Here is a 15,170-nt window from a genome sequence, read left to right on the forward strand (position 1 = left end):
CCTAATTAATCGGATAATCAGGAATCATTGGAGATAATCTCGGAATTGATTATGATTTCCACAAGATCATCTTGAAATATGCGGAGTGTACGACCATGCTGGTCGTAAGGAAAACTCAATTGCCACGCTAGGAGGATCTTACTGGTCGATGGTCGAACAGAACTCTGCCAGGTGTCAGCCACGTATTTAAAAACTCCTGCCACGTCACCAGTGCCTGTTTTTTGGATAACAGTTGATAAATCCTATTTAAATTAAATTAATAATTTTCAAATTAACCTAAATCAAGTTGATTGTTGATAAATGAAATTTAAATTATTTTTTGTTAATTGTTGATAGATTTCATTTAAATTGACTTAGTTTTTGTAAAAATTTAATTAATTCGAATTTTTTTGATAAATTCTAGAAAATTAATTATGGTATTTTTGCAAATGAAATAAATTGTGGTATTTTTGCATAAATTCATAGAATTGCTCATATAGTAACATGATTAGGCCCATCCAATTATAACATGTTTGTTTGCACTATATGTGGTATTTTTGTAATTGGGCTTAGATGCATATAGTCACCCATATGTTTGCTAGATATATGATTTTTGCCAAATAAAATATTCATAAAATGATAGGTTTTATTTGGACCCATTAAAATCTGTAAAGTTTAAATTCCTCTCTTGTGGGTGATTCCACTTATAAAGGCCTATTTGCTTTGCATGACTATAGCAGTCCTAATCAATTAATAACAATTAAAAAAACGAAGGTTTAAATTCCTGTCTTTTGGACCTTGTATGGAAGATTGGGGGCCTTTGTAGTGGGAACGACATACTGGACGCAGCCCTGCTCCATACAAGCCCAATTCTTAAGGCCCATTTACCTTTGTTGGACTTAATTGTATTAGCTCATTATATTAATTAAACCTAAATATTGATTAGCAACAAATTATTTCTAAATTAATTGAATTTGTTTCAATGTGACACTTTAGAATTAATAGGAAATTATAAGACTTTGGTTTTTAAAAATTCTAATCTTACAATTTTTTGGAGAACTAGTCAGTAATTTTCGAAAATTAATAATACAAATACTATTTTTTTAATTTTATAATGAGCTTATTTTAAGAATTATATTCAATATCCACTGCTGGTTTAACAACACCAATAACTTAATGGGGCCTCAAGACGCTTTGATTCATCCCCCTACAGAAGGTGTTCATTAGTTATTTTGACAAGGTGAGATTTTGAAAGATAGATAATTATAGGTCAAATTCTACTAGACTCACCCCTACGGTGACTACTAGGACTAAATCTGTGATTATCAAAACCGTGGGTCTAGCTCATAAAATAAGAGATTTTTCTTTCTTATTTTGATCGAATATTAGGTTTTTAATAATGGTGTCCATTAATAAATGAGTTTACAACTCTATTCTCTCACCAACTAGGACAAGGATATCATAGATTAGTTAAAAACCTACAGAAATAGAGATATGATAATTTTGGTATTTTTTTCTCATATCCTATATATTTTGATATATGTTGTGCTATTTCTTGAAATTTGTGTGAATAAGTGTTTTATTAAAAAATGTGATTGATTTCTAGTTTATTGATAATTTGTAGTTTTAAGTTAAGTAGTGTCTGTGTCTACTCCAATCCTTTCTCTCAACTTTCGATGGAGAAACTCACTAGAGAAAACTTCCTTAATTGGAAGCAGAACATCAACATTGTGTTGATTTGTGACAACTCTGAATTCATCATGACTGAGGAATCCCCAGAATGAGCACCGTGTTCGTATGTTCGTGATGGCACCGTAAATTCTTGGATAGCACCGTCTCCACACATACGTGATGACACCATTAATGCTCGGATGGCATCATGTCTGCACGTTCATGATCAACTCAACTATGGTCTGATGCAGCTCATGAACGAGCTTCAAATTATTGAGCCTATCATGAGTGGACCTAGTAAAGGAGGAGAAAATAAGACTACTCCTGCTGCTGCTGATCTAGCTAAGACTGAAGCTAACCTAGCTTCTTCTTCAAAAGTTGGAAACAAGAGGAAAGGTGGACAAAACAACAACTCGAAGCCTGCAAAGGCTGCAAAGACGAGTGCACAACCTAGTGCACGGATGCCTAAGGGGATAAAAAAGAAAAACAAGAAAGGTAAAGGTAAGTGTTTCACAGCAAAGAGAAGAGGCATTGGAAATAGGATTGCTCCAAGTTTCTAGCAGCTAAAAACAAAGGTAATGATTATAGTTCATTTATCTTGGAAACATGTATTTTAGAGAATGATAAATCTATTTGGATTATTGATTCTGCATTTACCAACCATGTTTGCAACTTTTTACAGCTTCCTGAATCGTGGGAGGAAGTCGACGAAGGCAGCTTAAAGCTTAGAGTTGGGAACGGAGCGTTCATTGCGGTCCAAGCTAGAGGAAGAGCTTGTCTAAAGTTCGGAAATAAATACTTAATTTTAGAAAATGTATTTTTTATTCCGGGTTTTAGTATAAATTTAATTTCAGTTTCCATGTTGCAATTAGAACAATTTGTTATGACTTTCATAAGTTCTAATATATTTATTTCTTTCAATGGATCACACTTGTGTATTGCATGTTTGGAAAATGGGCTTTATAGTCTGCGACCTAACGAACCCTCACACTTAACAATTATTTATTCAAAGTAGCTAAACCTAGAACCAATAAATGTCAAAAGACCAATAACGATAATATGACGTATTTATGGAACTTGAGACTAGGTCACACTGGCTATGATAGGATTCAAAGACTTACAAAGGATGGGCCTTTGAGGGAACTCACCTTAGGTGAATTACCTATCTTTGAATCTTGTCTAGAAGGCAAACTGACCATTCGTCCATTCTTTGCAAAGGGTGATAGGGCCAAAGAACCACTTGGACTTGTGCATTCATATGTTTGTGGGCCTTTGAATGTACAAGCCAGGAGTGGTTTTGAGTATTTCGTCACTTTCATTGACGATTACACTAGATACTCATATCTTTACCTAATGCATAGGAAAACAGAAACATTTTCAAAGTTTCAGGAATTCCTAGCGATGGCTCAGAAGCAATTAGGTAAAACGTTCAAGATCTTGCGATCTGATAGGGGTGGAGAATATTTGGATATGCAAATCCAAAATCATTTAACTTAACTTGGGATTTTATCACAACTTACTGCCCTAGGAACTCTGCAACAAAATGGTGTAGCGGAACGCCAGAACAGATCTTTATTGGAAATGGTTAGATGCATGCTTAGCTACTTAACTCTACCAACTTTGTTCTGGGGACATGCAATTGAAACCGTGAATGACATTCTCAATGTCGTGCTGTCTAAATTAATCCCCAAAACACCTTTAGAATATTGGAATAGTCGTGAACCTAGTATACGCCATTATAGAATCTGGGGAAGTCCCGCCCACGTCCTGAGGAAAAAGGAGGGAAAGCTAGAACCGCAAACTGAAGTATAGATGTTTGTTGGCTATCCTAAAGGTACTCGGGGTGGACATTTCTGTAGTCATTCAGAAAAGAAAGTGTTTACTTCTACGAATGCTACTTTTCTGGAAAATGATTATGTCCAAAACATCAAACCTCGCAGCAAAGTAGTTTTAGAGGAGATGGTTAAAGAATTGACTCCAACCAATGTTCCATTGTCATCAACGTGAGTAGAAGATGAAATTCCCACTCTTCATGTCCAACCGACGCAAGTCAATTTACATGAAGAAAGTACCACTGTGTAATGACCCAAATTTCCTAATGAGGTTTAGGACCTCGATTAGGAGGTTGAGAGAGCCATAATTGATTTATTGTGCCATTATATGATTATATGCATGATTATGTGGGTCATATTATTGTATGATGATAAATGCATGCATATGGGTATATATTTTGTTGTGAAGGCATTTTGGTAATTTGGCCCATTGAGGGCATAATTGTATATTTGTGTGCATATTGGTAAGCTATTGTTGAGGCCACATTATAATGTGGATTTTTTCGAGCTATTCGGCATGAGACGATCTTTGGGTATAAGTTAGCGGTTTGGTCATAACACTTCCAAATTATGCTGAGATCCATTATTTCTCAAAATATGTTGAAAAACTTGGTTATTTCTTCCCTTTCTTTGCCATTTTCCTCCAAGGGCTCAATTCTTCCTGATATTCACAAAGACAAACGAACAAAGCATAAACCCGCACTAAATGAAAGAAAAATGATATAAAAGAATACTTAAAACATCACCTAAACATGACAAAAACTAGACTCAACAAACTCCCCCAAACTTAACCTTTACTCGCCCTCGAGTAAAGACTAAGTTAAACCAACAAAAAGAAACAAACACAAAACGAACAAGCTAAACCATCATTACCATCTATACTGCTTTGCCAAAACTCATGAAATCTCAATTGCAATATTAAAAACCAGAATTTCAGCTCAATTGCCTTAAAGTCCAATTTGTAAAGTTCAATAAGGGAAATCAATAATATATCACGAAAATGACTACAACACTTGGACTCTATCATATATGCTCAACTCATTCCAGAAAATTCCACAAACCAATTTTTCAATATGCTTGCATTACTTGACTTTCTCCACTAATGTCAATAACATGTGTTTTGAAATCAAAAGGACTTTCACGGGTTATAGCGTTAGGCTTAGGCAAGGGTAGATGAAATTTTCATTTAGGCTCAACATTACCATAAGCATATAAACTTTACACCCAATCTTGATATTCACAACACAATTTAACACAACCCAAAGATCCTCTTTATTTCCAAAGATTGAGAAATTTAAACACTAGAGAGTTTTTTTTTTTTATATACTATCTTTCCCCCAAACTTATGCATTTTAATGGGGACATCAAAAGAAAAGTAGTTTCTCTCAAATCTCTTTTTTTTTTCTTTTTTTTCTTTCTCAATCTTTTCTTGAATTTTTTTTTTCTATTGCCAACACCAATACACAAGAGTAATACCCATTATAAATCAATCCCCTTTTATATTTTATAAGCTCATGGTACAAATCTAGAAACTGAAAAATAATAAAGTATTCGGTTAAGCTCAAAACAAGTGTTTAACAATAAAAGGTAGACTTTTAGGCTCAAAGAGGGTATCTAGGGAAAATTAAATCAAGGTTGGCTTGAAAAGAACAATCGATCCAATAAAATTGCCTAAATCACTTTTCAAAACACATGTCATCAAGGATTTCGCCTCAAAGGCCAAATAATGCAAGTTCTATCAAATTCAAATTGTCATACCACCAACCTTAGTCAAACATATATAATAAAATCCAAAGTGTTGCATTTTCAAAACATATTAAAAAGTTCCCATAAAACTTTTAAATTAAACTCTAAAACAATTGAACCAAGCACACAGTTGAATTCAATTTCCTTTACACGAGCAAAGACAAAGCAACAACAGACAAGAATGATGGCTTAACAGTTACACTAAACAACCACAGAAAATAACACAAGAGACTAAAAGCTAAACTGAACAACGCACAAAATAAAAATAAAACAAAATAAGCTCCCCCCCCCCCCCCCCCCCCAAACTTAAGATGCACATTGTCCCCAATGTGATAAAGAAAAGAACAAAGGAAGAGAACTTACCGGACACCACATCAGTATGGCGGAGGAGGTGGTGGTGGTTCAAGTCCACCCCTTGCATCCTTGAGAGCCATCGTGTCATACGAGGAGAATTCCCTTCCACTATTGAGAATATTGAAATTATCCCCAATGTCATCGAAACCTTCAAACTTGCCACATAATAATCTTTTCATACGACGTCGAACTGTTCGAAATCGTTCTTTGGTCTTCTTCTTCTTTTTAACAATTGAATCTGGACAATCATTCACCACATCAACTCTACAACAGGTAGGAATTTCAGTTGCTATAAAAACATTAAAACTTATTTCCTCATTTTGGACTCGCAACCTTAACTCCCCCTTTTGTACGTCAATTAAAGCTCGTCCTGTGGCTAATAATGGTCTTCCAAGAATGATTGGGACATTGGCATCCTCCTCCATATCAAGTACAATAAAGTCTGCTGGGAAGATGAACTTGTCCACTTTTACCAAAACATCTTCAATAATACCCCGAGGATGTGCTATTGATCTGTCTGCCAACTGAAGAGTCACTGTTGTAGGTCTTGCTTCCCCAAGCTTCAATCTTCTGAACACAGAAAGCGGCATTAGATTAATGCTCGCCCCCAAATCACATAGAGCATTCATACTCTCAAAATTCCCAATAGTGCAGGGTATTGTGAAACTCCTAGGATCTCTCAGTTTCTAAGGAAGCTTCCTTTGCAGAATGGCGTTGCACTCTTCAGTGAGCGCCACCGTCTCATAATCCTCCATCTTCCTCTTCTTGGATAGTATTTCCTTCATAAACTTCACATAACTTGGCATTTGTTCAAGTGCCTCGGCAAAAGGTATGTTAATGTGAAGTTTTCGAAAAATATCTAGAAACTTCGAAAATTGTTTGTCAAGTGTCTTCTTTTGAAGTCGCTGAGGGTATGGAATCTTGATGTGGTGCTCATAACTCACTGGGGGCTGATTCTTCTTAGGGTCTTCAATAACCTCTTCTTCTACCTTACTCTCATTCTCAACTTCAACTTTTGGTGCAAGTATAGACTTCTTGATTGGCTCTTCCAACTTCTTCCCACTCCTCAAAGAGATTGCATTGCACTGCTCTTTAGGATTCACCTCTGTATTACTTGGAAAATTTCCTTGAGGCCTATTTTGTAACATATTTGCCAATTGACCAACTTGCATCTCAAGATTCCTGATGGAAGAGCGAGTTTCTGTCATAAATTGTGTTTGAGTGTTGGTGAGGGTCAATAATGCAGCTTGTCGTTCATTAGGCCTTTCAGGTGGAGCTTGATTTATTGATTGTTGAGGCCTAGGCTGCTGTGATGAAGAGCCTTGATGCATTGGTGGCTGAGGCTTATTATTCTGAAATTGCCCCTGAAACTGAGGTTGCTGGCTCTGATTATTCCTCCAAGAAAAATTAGGATGATTTCACCACCCAGGATTATAAGTATTGGCAAATGGATTATTTACTGGCCTCTGAAAGTTTCCCACTGCTTGAACCTGAGCCTGATCCATCAGAATGTTATTATTAATATTGGTAGGACACTGATCAAAAAAGTGAGGACCACCACAAATTTCACACCTGGCTGCCATTTCAACCGCATTAGCAGATACAGTGCTCTGTTGTAACTGTTTTGTCAAGGAGGCTACTTGTGCTGTTAGAGCAGTGATTGCATCCAGCTCATGAACCCCAGTTACCTTTCTGACCCCTGATGATCTTTTCTCAGACCACTGATGATTGTTTGTGGCCATGTCCTCCAGCAGCTCATAAGCACCAGTTGAATTCTTGCTCATAAAAGTACCACCCGCCGTAGCATCAATAATGGTTCTGGTTGTAGGACATAAACCATTGTAAAAATTTTGTACTAACATCCACTGTTCAATGCCATGATGAGGACATCTTCTCAAGAGTTCCTTGAACCATTCCCAAGCTTCATACAATGACTCTCCATCATTCTGGCAAAAGTTATTGATCTCTCCCCTCAATTTAGCAGCTTTGGACGAAGGGAAGAATTTTGACAGAAACTTCTGAGCTAGATCTTGCCAGGTGACAATAGAGTTTGGTTGCAGCGAGTTTAGCCAAATTTTAGCTCTGTCCCTCAGAGAAAATGGGAAAAGCCTCAGTTTAATTGCGTCATCACTCACCCCATTGTATCTAAAGGTTCCTCACAATTCCAGAAAATTAGACAAATGGGTGTGAGGATCTTCAGAAGGCAACCCATTAAATTGCACAGAGGATTGCACCATTTGTAGAATAGCTGGCTTGATTTCAAAATTGTTGGCCTCTACAGCTGGTGGGCGTATACTGTTTTGTACTCCCGTCAGAGTGGGTAGTACATAATCTCTCAAGCTCCTCTCAGCATTGTTCTGAGCCTGACCCCCTTGTACAATTCCAGGAATTAGAACATTCCTGCCATCCCCATCATTCTGTGCCATCTTCACAGATTTCTGGGCCTCCCTCTTGTTCTTTCTGTTTTGCTTGCAGGACTTTTCAATCTCAGGATTCAAAGGAACAAGATTGTCTGCTCCTCTTCTGCTACGCATATAACACAATTCACCTAAGACAGATAAATTAAGCAACTAAACAGATTAGAACAAGAGAAATTAAAGTCAAATTAGAATAAAAATTAATTAGACTGATATTGATAATTATTTTCAGTCCCCGGCAACGGCGCCAAAAACTTGTTGCGATATTTTTACTATGCAAGTGCACACAGTCGCAATTTGTAATAAAATGGTAAAAAAAACCAAGTATCATCCTCAAGGACTGATTTATCAATTACCAGTCAATTAATTTCTTGTTCTATTTGATAAATTAAAATTCTTGATTTTTTGTAAACACAGCAAAAGAAACTATAAAGTGCAGAAACAATCATTGAAAATTAAATGGAATAACAACTAACAATAAAACTTTTAATTTAACCACTGAAGAAACAATTAGGATATTTAATCTCATCAACTATCCTCCCTATTATTCCCTAATGCAAAGTATGAGTTCTTCTTCTTTTTACCTAATTCAATTAACAAGTTGATACAGCAGCCTATAATCATACTATGAATTATAAACTCAACCTAGGTGACAATTTCCTATATTTCTATGGTAAATTGAACCACAAAGGTAGCATTAATCTTGACAACTTAATAAACAGTTACACAATTAATTCAGATACTTTCGTTCTAAATTAGAATTATGTCCAATATAACCACAGCAGATTTAAATCTCACTTCTCAGATTTTGACTTAAAAACATGTATGTCTCACTATAGATGGCCAATCAATAATCAGTCTATAAGAACATATTGTATGGAATTGAATAAGATTGAAGAAGAAGAGAATTGAAATTGCATTAGTTCATAATAGGGGTTCAAGTGATTCAATTAAACATCCTAAATAGAAAATTAGTTCATAATCATAATGCTAATCACAACAAAAATTAAAGATGACATCAGGAAGTAGAAGGAAAACATGTAAAAAAATACTCCAAGCCTCCAATCTTCAAGCCAAGAATCTCTTCCCAGTCTGTACGTGCCCTCTTTTGTATTTTTCGCCATATTAATTCCTAGGATTGAATTTTTAAAAGAGGCGGGCAACGGCTCTTCATGCACCATGCCGCGGCCCGTGTCAAAATTTCTGGGCGAAATGCTCTTTCCATTCCACGGCATTAGTCAGCCATGTCGCGGCCCGTGTCGAAGAATTCTGGGTTGATGCCCATCTATGCCGTGGCCTTCTCTAGCCATGCCGCGGCCCGAGGATCTCCTACAAAACAGTGGTTCTTTTTCACCACCTAGTCGCGGCTCTACTTTGCTCATGCCGTGGCTCTTAAGGGATTTCTCAAATTTTATAGTTTTCATCCCAAAAATTCACCAACACTTCCAAATTATGCTAAGATCCATTATTTCTCAAAATATGTTGAAAAACTTGGTTATTTCTTCCCTTTCTTTGCCATTTTCCTCCAAGTGCTCAATTCTTCCTGATATTCATAAAGACAAACAAACAAAGCATAAACCTGCACTAAATGAAAGAAAAATGAAATAAAAGACTACTTAAAACATCACCTAAACATGACAAAAACTAGACTCAACAGAGTTCATACTGAGCTTGAGGTGAGATTCTAACCATTAGAACTCTGGTTTTCTGCTCTGTTTTCTTATTTTGTTCAGTTGAGATTTTGGGTTTGAAAGTAGAGAATTCAATGGGGTTTTGGGGAAAGCTTGGGTAGTTTATGATGCCTAGGAATAGTATATATGGTGTTTGGGTTCAATTGGGGGTTTAAATGGTGTTTGGAAGCTTTTGAATCAGGTTGGAAATGGAGAATTCGAAGGAATAAGAACCAAGGCCATGTCTGCCTGATCCTAGCTCTATAGCGCCCAGAGGGTAGCGCTACAGTGCTAGCCAGGGCAAAATGTCTCTGGTTGTAGCGCTGGGGCGCTAGGGGGGTAGCGCTATAGCGCTACCCTGTTTTCTCAGATGCTCATTTTAGGTATTTTAAAGGGTTTTTGGCTTGGGGTTTCAATCCTTAGGGCTTGGGATCGAATCTACTCACCGTTTGAGTACAATTCAGGGTCCCGCGAGTGAGGTTTAGGTGAAGCCCCTTTTACTGAAGTGTTCATTAATTGGATTCCATATTTGGTTATGACTAGGTGACCGCTAAGGGATCAAAGGATCGATCATTCTCAAGTGTCATTCGTAATGTGTTTCTCGCTCGAACAAGATGTAAGAAAACTGCACTCGACTATGTGGTTAGGTTGGGACTAAGTGTTCCCTATGTTTGTATACATTGTTATGTGATTGTGATAAACCATGTGAACATAAAGGGACTAAGAGCTCCCTATACTCAAATATGATGTCATAAGATGGTATTATGCGATGGAGACATATGATAAACGGCCTAAGAGTGCCAGAATCAATATTTGCGCACAAGGCGTGGCTCAACCACTGGTAGCTAAGGACAGCTTATTAATCACTGGGCTCAGTTAAGCTGGCCAGAGTCAGTGGGTGTAACACCGGGGACGGCCTAAGTGAGCCGAAGACAGTGGGTTAAACAGAGGGTGCGACCTAAGGGCACTGACCCTGGGTATCAGTTGATGGTTGTGATAAACTGTTGATTATGAATGTAATTATTGTTGTTAACCTGATGAATATGATATGTTGATTATCTGGATGACAAATTGTTAGTTTGTCGATTGTTATTACTAAATAGGTGAATGTTATGAATTGCTGAATACTTGGTTATGCTTTGTGGAATTGTTGGCTATTGATATTGATCATGCTATGTTGTTATGTTTTCTTGCTGGGCTTCGACTCACGGAGCTACGTGGTGCAGGTAAAGGCAAGGGTCTATAGATTCAACCATGAGTTGGAGAGCTCTGGGGGTGAGTTTTACATTGTTAGCTGCTCGACCACCACGGTCGAGGGATTGTACAGGGACGGAAACCTAAAATGTGTATTTTTCAATTAGAATGGCCCGAGTTGTTTATAACTTTCGGAATTTTTGTAAATATGTCATCTAAACCTTGTTTTGAGATTCCAAAGCTCTTAACTCATTAGCAGGTCAGGACAAGGTGTCAGGAACCAGTAAGGTTATTACAGCCACTAAGTATTTTATAATTGGAATAAGTAAACATCGCGATGGGTATCTCAGTGGACTGCCAGACGGTGGGTCATCGTGGGATGGTTGGGTCATTATGGACCAGCATTTGGGGTGAATTCACTTTTATCAGTAAGAACAAGTTACACAGCTGATTAGTATTCAAATCACTATGTAAGATAGATAGTTACCTTCATGGAATTCAAGGTCTACTTTATTGAATAAGGAATTTGTTTTACTTCCAGGTCTTAGAAGGGTTAAGGAAGATGATGATTATATAATTGGAATTTGGTACGGTTGCTAATTTTTAGACTGATGGTAAATCGGAGATAGAGAGAAGGAGTTATCCAGTTATTGGAAGGACACTTGATGAACGGGATATAATAGGAAATGTATATCATCCATTCGTTGAAATGAGATAAGTGAGATGTTATATTTGGATCCTGAGGTAGCTTAGGGGATCATTGAGATTATTAAAGATTAGAGCTTAGAGGCTCACTTTTCAAAGTAAATGGAAGAGTTTTATTGAATTGAAAAGCAAAAACATGAGGTTCCAATTAGAAGATTGTACCTTTCTAAGAATATCACCAAGGATAAAGGGGAGAGGGGATAAGAGCAAGTTGGATCCTAAAGTATTAAGGTTGTTTGAATCCTGGAAAGGATCAGTTAGCTTGCTTTTAAGTTGACAACAACTTTGGTATTGTCAGCTGTACTCAGTGTATGTAGGTATTCCAGGTTGAGGACATGAGTTAGAGGAAACTCATGTGTTGAGTTATGGGGGATCTAAAGCTGAAGATGGAGTTATTCTATGTGCAATGGTCAGTTCAGCTATAAGATAGAAAGAGTGAGGTTTTGAGGAAAAGATTGTACCCTAACGTAGTGTTATAGAGACAACAAGGTCAAGGAGTGACTTGGGAAACTGGAAACAGTAGTGCGGAATTTATATCCGGGCAGTACAGATAAAATTTCGAGGATGAAATTTCTGTAAGGAGGGGATAGTTGTAACGACCCAAATTTCCTAATGAGGTTTAGGACCTCGATTAGGAGGCCGGAAGGGCCATAATTGATTTATTGTGCCATTATATGATTATATGCATGATTATGTGGGTCATATTATTGTATGATGATAAATGCATGCATATGGGTATATATTTTGTTGTGAAGGCATTTTGGTAATTTGGCCCATTGAGGGCGTAATTGTATATTTGTGTGCATATTGGTAAGCTATTGTTGAGGCCACATTATAATGTGGGTTTTTTCGAGCTGTTCGGCATGAGACGATCTTTGGGTATAAGTTAGCGGTTTGGTCATAATGGGATCAAGTTCGGGGCTCGAGGTGAGTCCCGGGGTAATTTGGTGATTAGAGCATTGCCGGGAGTTAAGGGGTAACGGTATATGAATTATTGGTATTTGAGAATTTTGACAATAACGGGAATTGGAGGATGTTAATTATGGTTAATGAGATAGGTGCGAAAGGACAATTTTGCCCTTGGTGGCTGTTAAGGATTTTAATTAGACTTGAGGGCATTTAGGTATTTTTACCTTAAGGATGTATATGAATCAAGAAAGGCTGTAGAAAATAGGATGCAAAACAGAGCACATCACCTCTCTCCCGTAGATTATCTCCCTTCCATTTTTCTTTGGATTTTGAAGCTTCTTTTGAGGAACCACGCTAGGGAATCAAGTTTTGAGGATCTAGGGTATTGCTCCACCATTGAAGAGGAGTTCATACTGATCTTGAGGTAAGATTCTAACCATTAGAACTCTGGTTTTCTGCTCTGTTTTCTTATTTTGTTTAGTTAAGATTTTGGGTTTGAAAGTAGATAATTCGATGGGGTTTTTGGGAAAGCTTGGGTAGGTTATGATGCCTAGGACTAGTATATATGGAATTTGGGTTCAATTGGGGGTTTAAATGGTGTTTGGAAGCTTTTGAATCAGGTTGGAAATGGAGAATTAGAAGGAAGAAGAACCAGGGCCATGTCTGCCTGATCCTAGCGCTACAGCGCACAGAGGGTAGCGCTACAGCGCTAGCCAGGGCAAAATGTCCTTGGTTGTAGCACTGGGGCGCTAGGGGGGTAGCGCTACCCTATTTTCTCAGGTGCTCATTTTAGGTGTTTTAAAGGGTTTTTGGCTTGGGGTTTCAATCCTTAGGGCTCGGGATCGAATCTACTCACCGTTTGAGTACAATTCGGGGTCCCGGGAGTGAGGTTTAGGTTAAGCCCCTTTTACTGAAGTTTTCATTAATTGGAATCCATATTTGATTATGACTAGGTGACTGCTAAGGGATCAAAGGATCGATCGTTCTCAAGGGTCATTCGTAATGTGTTTCTCGCTCAAACAAGATGTAAGAAAACTGCACCCGATTATGTGGTTAGGTTGGGACTAAGTGTTCCCTATGTTTGTATACATTGTTATGTGATTGTGATAAACCATGTGAACATAAAGGGACTAAGAGCTCCCTATACTCGAATATGATGTCATAAGATGGTATTATGCGATGGAGACATATGATAAACGGCCTAAGAGTGTCGAAATCAATATTTGCGCACAGGGCGCGACTCAGCCACTTGTAGCTAAGGATAGCTTATTGACTACTGGGCTCGGTTAAGCTGGCCGGAGTCAGTGGGTATAACACTGGAGGTGACCTAAGTGAGCCGAAGACAGTGGGTTAAACAGAGGGTACGACCTAAGGGCGCTGTCCCTGAGTATCATTTGATGGTTGTGATAAATTGTTGATTATGAATGTGATTATTGTTGTTAACCTGATGAATATGATATGTTGATTATCTGGATGACAAATTGTTAGTCTGTCGATTGTTATCACTGAATAGGTGAATGGTATGAATTGCTGAATATTTGGTTATGCTTTGTGGAATAGTTGGCTATTGATATTGATCATGCTATATTATTTTGTTTTCTTACTGGGCTTCGGCTCACGGGTGCTATGTGGTGCAGGTAAAGGCAAGGGTGTGTAGATTCAACCATGAGTTGGAGAGCTCTGGGGGCGAGGTGTACATTGTCAGCTGCTCGGCCGCCACGGCCGAGGGATTGTACAGGGACAGAAACCTAAAATGTGTATTTTGCCATTAGAATAGCCCGAGTTGTTTATAACTTCTGGAATTTTTGTAAATATGTCGTCTAAACCCTGTTTTGAGATTCCATGTTCTGGGGGCGAGGTGTACATTGTCAGCTGCTCGGCTGCCACGGTCGAGGGATTTTATAAGGACGGAAACCTAAAATGTGTATTTTTCCATTAGAATGGTTCGAGTTGTTTATAACTTCTCGATTTTTTGTAAATATGTCATCTAAACCTTGTTTTGAGATTCCATGTACTAAACTGTCATTATTTTGCCATTAGAAGGCGTGGACTATGAGGAAACTTTTAGTCCGGTAGCCATGCTCAAGTCCATTCGCATCCTCCTATCCATGGCAGCCGCTCTCGACTATAGATATGGAAAATGGATGTCAAGACAGATTTTCTTAATGGAAAGCTTGACGAATTCATTTATATGGATCAACCAGAAGGATTTAAAGTAGCTGGACAAAAAGGAAATGTTTGCAAGTTGAATAGGTCCATTTATGGACTTAAGCAGGCTTCTCGTTCCTGGAATCTTTGGTTTGATGAAATAATCAAAACTTATGGCTTTGAACAAAATATTGATGAGCCTTGTGTTTACCAACTAAAGGAAAATCAAATAGTGGTATTCCTGGTTCTTTATGTAGACGATATCTTACTCATTGGAAACAATGTTAAGAAATTATCCGATGTGAAGAATTGGCTGAGCAATCAATTCCAGATGAAGGATTTGGGTGAAGCAAGTTATGTTCTAAGTATCCAGATCGTCAGGGATAGAAAGAATAGACTCTTAGCTCTCTCTCAAGCAGCTAACATAGATAAAGTGCTTGAACGTTTCTCAATGACAAATTTAAAGGAAGGGTGTCTACCGTGCAGCCATGGAATTCATCATTCGAAGAAGCAGTCTCCCCAGACTCCTAATGTAACGCCCTACT

General features: G+C 37.9%; 1 non-coding gene across 1 annotated transcript; it reads left to right on the forward strand.

Annotated features, from left to right (window-relative positions):
* Positions 1-7,454: 7,454 nt before the first annotated feature.
* Positions 7,455-7,561, forward strand: LOC133827800 (small nucleolar RNA R71). The gene has a single exon (XR_009890451.1). It is a non-coding gene; the product is annotated as a small nucleolar RNA R71 (small nucleolar RNA).
* Positions 7,562-15,170: the final 7,609 nt, after the last annotated feature.

Source organism: Humulus lupulus, chromosome 3 (assembly GCF_963169125.1).
Source record: "Humulus lupulus chromosome 3, drHumLupu1.1, whole genome shotgun sequence".
NCBI lineage: Eukaryota > Viridiplantae > Streptophyta > Magnoliopsida > Rosales > Cannabaceae > Humulus > Humulus lupulus.